This window comes from Populus euphratica, unplaced genomic scaffold (genome assembly GCF_000495115.2).
Source record: "Populus euphratica unplaced genomic scaffold, PopEup_1.0 scaffold8.1, whole genome shotgun sequence".
Taxonomy (NCBI): Eukaryota; Viridiplantae; Streptophyta; class Magnoliopsida; order Malpighiales; family Salicaceae; genus Populus; species Populus euphratica.
The window spans coordinates 62,397-68,680 of record NW_011499855.1 but is presented as its reverse complement, the minus strand read 5'-3'; the positions used below and the strand labels follow the sequence as shown (position 1 = coordinate 68,680).

At 35.6% G+C, this 6,284-nt stretch overlaps 2 long non-coding RNA genes across 2 annotated transcripts in view; one reads left to right on the top strand and one right to left on the bottom strand.

Annotated features, from left to right (window-relative positions):
* Positions 1–2,520, top strand: part of LOC105122778 (uncharacterized) — a 3,605-nt gene extending 1,085 nt beyond the window's left edge. Inside the window, exon 2 of the long non-coding RNA XR_841748.1 lies at positions 2,336–2,520. This is a non-coding gene — a long non-coding RNA (uncharacterized LOC105122778). The remainder of the gene's footprint in view (positions 1–2,335) is intronic.
* Positions 1,501–6,284, bottom strand: part of LOC105122779 (uncharacterized) — an 11,466-nt gene continuing 6,682 nt past the window's right edge. The window contains exon 3 of the long non-coding RNA XR_841749.1: positions 1,501–1,636. This is a non-coding gene — a long non-coding RNA (uncharacterized LOC105122779). The remainder of the gene's footprint in view (positions 1,637–6,284) is intronic.

The following is a 6,284-nucleotide window of genomic DNA, read 5'->3' as shown; positions in this document are numbered from 1 at the left end:
GCTCACAATAAAAGAAAACCTCGGCATTACCAGTGGAAGCGAGCTCCTACATATTTGATCAACAAGGTCAAATTCGGTCAAGTATTTAAGGAAATCCAGTGAAGGAGGAACCAAAAGTTTTCTGTTTAGATTTTCTTCTACTTCTAAGAGCAAGCGCGGCCTTAATTGAATTGTTTCAGTCACTATTCCTCCATTGTAAATAGAGGATACCGCTTTCAATTTTAATTTCTAGAATGAGAAAGGAAAACAGAAAATGGTGATGGCATTAAAAGATCCTAATTGAAGATTTCCATAGAGCAAAAATGTTATATAAAAAAGAGAGAGAGCTTTTGCGAGTTCTTTACACAAACTCTCTACCTCTTATGTAAGCAGAACAAAAGCAGGTGCTAAGTGCTTTATGATCTCTTGTCAAGGTCCTTTTTCCAGCAATCAAGTGCCTCTCCCTCATCATTTGTGATGCACGATCTCATGCATGACTTGGCCAGCCATGTGTCCGGTCAATTTTGCTTCAGCTCCAGGTTGGGGGAAAATAATTCTTCCAAGGCCACCAGAAGGACTCGACATTTATCACTCGTAGTAGATACGGGAGGCGGTTTTTCAAGCACAGAATCAGAAATCATCCGTGAAGCCCAACATCTACGCACATTCAAAACTTTTACACGCCGTCCGTGGCGTCCTCCCGAATTTTATACTGAGATCTTTCAGTCAACACTTGAGCGCCTACGAGTGCTATTCATGACTGATTGTAGAGATGCAACTTTGATGTTTTGTTCAACTAGCAGGTTGAAGCATTTGCGGTATTTGGATCTTTCCTCGTCATATGATTTAGTAACGTTGCCTGAAGAAGTGAGCGGGCTTCTCAATTTGCAAACGTTGATCTTGAAATATTGCAAACTACTTGCTAGTCTACCTGATCTTGGAAATTTGAAATATTGCAAACTACTTGCTATTTACGACATCTGAATCTTAAAGGAACAGAAAAAAGCTTTTGCGAGTTCTTTACACAAACTCTTTACCTCTTATGTAACCAGAACAAAAGCAGGTGCTAAGTGCTTTGATGATCTCTTGTCAAGGTCCTTTTTCCAGCAATCAAGTGCCTCTCCCTCATCATTTGTGATGCACGATCTCATGCATGACTTGGCTACCCATGTGTCCGGTCAATTTTGCTTCAGCTCCAGGTTGGGGGAAAATAATTCTTCCAAGGCCACCAGAAGGACTCGACATTTATCACTCGTAGTAGATGCGTTTGGTGGTTTTTCAAGCACAAAATTAGAAAACATCCGTCAAGCCCAACATCTACGCACATTCCGCACTTTTTCATGCTTTTCGTGTCCTCGCGAATTTTATAATGTGATCTTTCAGTCAACCCTTGGGCGCCTACGAGTGCTATTCATGACTTATTGTAGAGATGCATCTATGTTGTTATGTTCAACTAGCAAGTTGAAGCATTTGCGGTATTTGAATCTTTCCTGGTCAGATTTAGTAACGTTGCCTTCTTACCAACTGCACCTCCTTACCACCGCTCGGGCAATTAGCTTCTTTAGAGCATCTCTTAATTGCATCATTCCATAAAGTTGTGACTGTGGGTTCCGAGTTCTATGGGAATTGTACTGCTATGAAGAAGCCATTTGAATCCCTTGAAAGTTTAACTTTTGAAGGGATGCCAGAGTGGCGCGAGTGGAATTCGTTACGAAGGAAGCCGGGAAGCCTTCCCTCTTCTTCAGGAACTTTCAATCAGACAATGCCCCAACCTTACAAAGGCCCTACCTAGTCACCACGTTCCACGTGTAACAAGACTTAGTATTAGAGAATGTGAGCAGTTCGCGACTCCACTTCCTAGGTTTCCTAGGTTGCTCTCTCTCGATGTTTCTGGATTCCACTCCCTAGAGTCCCTACCCTAGGAAATTGATCAAATGGGTTGTTCACCTTCTGATTTAGGGAAAATTAGCATCGACGGCTGCGCTTCTCTCAAATGCGTCGCACTGGACTTGCTCCCCAAGTTAAATTCTCTTTCTAACTGTCCAGATCTCGAATCAGTATGTGCACATGAAAGACCTCTCGATGATCTCACCTCTCTCCATTCTTTGGAAATCCGGAGGTGCCCAAAATTAGTTTCATTTCTCAAAGGAGGGTTACCTGCTCCAGTCTTGACACGGCTTGAGTTAATAGAATGCAGGAAATTGAAGCTGTTGCCTGAGAGTATGCCTTCCCTCCTCCCATCCCTTAACCGTTTGGTAATACATGGTTGTTCTGAAGTTGAGTTGTGTCCAGAAGGGGGGTTTTCCCTCCACATTACGAACACTTCGTATTTTGGATTGCAACAAGCTCATTGCAGGCCGCATGCAATGGGGCTTGCAAACGCTCCCTTCTCTTTCACACTTTACAATTGGTTTGGACGAAAATGTTGAATCCTTCCCTGAAGAGATGCTGCTGCCCTCGAGTCTTACATCTCTTACCATCAGCTCCCTAGAACACCTGAAATCTCTTGACTACAAGGGGCTTCAACACCTCACCTCTCTTAGAGAATTGACTATAAGTAACTGCCCTCTGATTGAGTCAATGCCAGAAGAAGGGTTTGCCCTCCTCCCTTTCTACTCTTGTAATTGACTATTGTCCCATGCTGGGTGAAAGTTGTGAAAGGGAGAAAGGTAAGGATTGGACCGAGATTTCTTACATTCCTCGCATATTATGTTGAAATACAGATAATTTCTTTCTATTGTCTCTCATTCATCTTCATATGTAACATAAATTTCATTATCTTTTTTCGCTATAATTATTTTCTTAAGTTGATTTGATTAGTATTGTACTTTTCTCATTCTAACATTTGTGGTTAGAACAAAGTAATTTTCACAACTTCCGTTACATAAATTGCTTCTTAAAAAAAAAAAATAACAAGAGAAGGAGAATGATCAATGGGAGCGGTGAAACCTTTGGCTTCTTTCCTTTGAATCCAAATTCAAATCCTTCTATTGTTCCTCGATCTTGTTCTGCTGCCACCCCAGCTGGAGGATCATCACATGCTTCAGATTTTGAATTTAGTTATTGCAAATCCATTGCTAGAAAGGATTAAAAAAATATTAAATTATTTAAGTAATCTGCAACGCATTTTTCATTGTCGACGCGGCAAAATCAAATCTGCAACTGATTCAAAAAATAAATTAAACCCTTAATTATATAAAATCTCCATTCTCTCCTTTTCTGCGTCATCAAAAATTCAAATTTTTTTCTCCATCTCTTTCTCTAGTCCATTCGCCTTCTTCAAAAATTCAAAATCCAAAAACTTATGATTTATCTCTTTTTTTATTATTTAACTCTGATTAAAATAAATTTATTCCATATAAAGCTGAAGTTAAAAAATAATAATTTTGGAGTGTAGGCAGGCCCTTTCTAATAAAATTTATTTTATATATAACTAGTAATATTTTATTAGTTATTTTTATAAAAAAATACATGCAAAAAGAAGAAATAATATAAAATTCACCAACGTTTTGGAATCACAATTGAAGCAAGTGACAATTCAGAAGAAATAATATTATATTTATTAAAAAAATTGATATGTGTTTGATGTTTTTAAATTATTTTAATATGCTTTTGAAGGTTTAATAATTATTGGATCATCATCCTTTCGCACAATCAACAGGAAGGATTAAAGCACAGAAAGTCATCATCTCGAGAACTCACAGCGATGAGTACAATGTTGTAGCAGATATGTAGCTATATTAACAACATTAATACTTTCAGCGTGCACAAATGCGACTTCTTGATAGTTAATCATGGAAAAATTAAATTTCCTTTTCTAATTAAATGAAGATCTCTGCTAAATATTATGCTATTTGAATTGTCACCTCATGAATACATGCTGCGCCGCACTCATGGATGCTGCACCAGTACAAAGCTACAAATGTCAGTTTAATATCTGCCTTCACCCAGGTCGGCCGACAATGTTACCAAAGCTTCTCTCCTACAAATGGCAGGATATATTCGTTATTTTAATTAAAAAAAAAATAATCTGCCTTCACCTAGGTCGGCCTGCAATACAATACCAAAGCTTCTCTCATCTAAATCAAGACATGATGACGAGCACCTGCAACCATAACAGAACCACTGGAAGCGAACCACTACATATTTGATCAATAAGGTCAAGTTCAGTCGAGTTTTTAAGGAAATCCAGTGAAAGAGGAACCTAAAATACTACATGTTTGTATCAACTCTTCTCTTCTTCTCTCTTATTGCTTTCTATAGACAGAAAGACTTCTCATAAGGCTGGATTAGGGTTAAACACAAAAAATTCTAAAACCGTATTTTATTTTTTAACTACTGTTATGTTCAAGTCGGCCTCTTGAAAAGGTTTACATGCATATGGTCTAAAAAAATTGACCTACACCAGAAAACAAAATTAGAATCCCTAAACATAAAGAAAAATAGCATAAAATCCGAAATAAACAATAAATCTAAAAATATCAGATGATGCTGGTCCGTGTTTGCCAAACATGCATTTGGTGATGAAAATGCCAATGCTCAATGAAGAGTTGCAAGAAATTGGTAGAGCAATAGTGAGGATTGTCTGATGTTCACCCGTAATCGTAGCTGAAGAAAAGTTAGAAATAATTTAAAACTAAATGTTTGTATTTTTTTTTTTGAAAAAAAATATAAAAAAAATGTTCTCTTAGAAAAAAATATGACAGAGTTTTTAAAAATTCAAAGACTAAAATAAACATTAATGAAAAGCTACTTTTTTGTCGACATGGGCCGGGTATTACATAGGCAGGTATGTGTATGGGTTTAGGGTGATAGATATGGTCCAGTAATAGCAAATTATGTTTTAATGGTAAGATATGTATGAGCTAGCCCTATTCATCTCTTTACTGCTCTATAATTCTTAATAAATTTTATCCAAATAGTTTTAACGGATAAAATGGAGTATAATATTTGTAAGGATAATGACCGTTAAAAAAATTAAACTCAAATTATAATTTTGAAAATTTTAGTATTTAAAATAAAATCATTCATAAGTGGTGATTGAATTAGTAACCCAAAAAAAAATAACATATCTGTTTCAACCACAAAATCACATATTATTATAAATATTATAACACAGCTTAGTATACTGTTTTTTTTCACTCGCACTTTTCTTTCAAGTACAAAATCATACTAAAAACTAAAAATAAATAAGGTTTATGCTCGGTTGCTTCCATTCTTAAATCTTGGGCTAAGTATATTAGTTTTGCGCGCTACCTAAGTACATTCATTGTACTAAAAGCACAGGTATATATAAATTGATTGATGGATAGATAAGGATAGAGATGAAAATAGATACTCAAGCCTTACATTATTAAGATCCGAATCCAAAAGTGATATTCAAGTTTAACTCGAACATGAAAAAGCATGAGTTTTTTATACACAAACCCGATCTGATCAGGTTACTCGAAATAAATTTGATATGGGAACAAACCTACGTCAAATTAGAACAAATGGGTCATAACCGAGAAAAGTAAAGCCCAGAACGAAGAAGAAAATATGAAAAAACGTTAGTTCCCTGATGCGCTCCAGTTTCCGATTGCTTCCATCAATGGTTTTCTTGTGTTTCACAAAGGTTACGATCTTGGGTAACATCCAAATTCCATCTATGGAATGATGCAACCAAAACTTGGCAAATTCTCGTAACATGTCCTTGTTCTCTGAAATCTGTAAAGAAGTTAGCAATAGCTATGCCCATGAACGGTGTAGGAATTCTAAATCCTAGCACCCACCCAGCCAAATTCAAGATACTCAAGACCAAATTCTCAATTTTTATTCATCATGATTGATCATGATCTAGCCCGTACAAAACCTTTGACTAGCCATAAAAGGCCCATCAATGATTTTAGGTTTAATTACCGACTTTAATAGTATTTAGTAAAGTGATAACATTAATTTTTAAATATATTAAAATAATATTTTTTATTTTAAAAATTTATATTTGAAATCTATATATTAAAAAAATAAAAAATATATATTATTTAAAAAAATATCTCACTGTAAAAACAAAGTAACAACGAATAACAAAATTAAACCATGACGGAAAGCATGGATAACTTTAACGACAATGCTGCTTCAGTTCACAATATTTTCAGCATGACAGATGCCTGATGAAGTTGGTAAATGACATGATTAAAGAGTTGATATCTTTTTTCAAATATAGGAGTGTTAAAGTAATAAATAACCAGGCAAGATCGGGGTCGAATCACAGGGAAGTTAACTATATAATAATAATAATAATAATAATAATAATAATAATAATAATA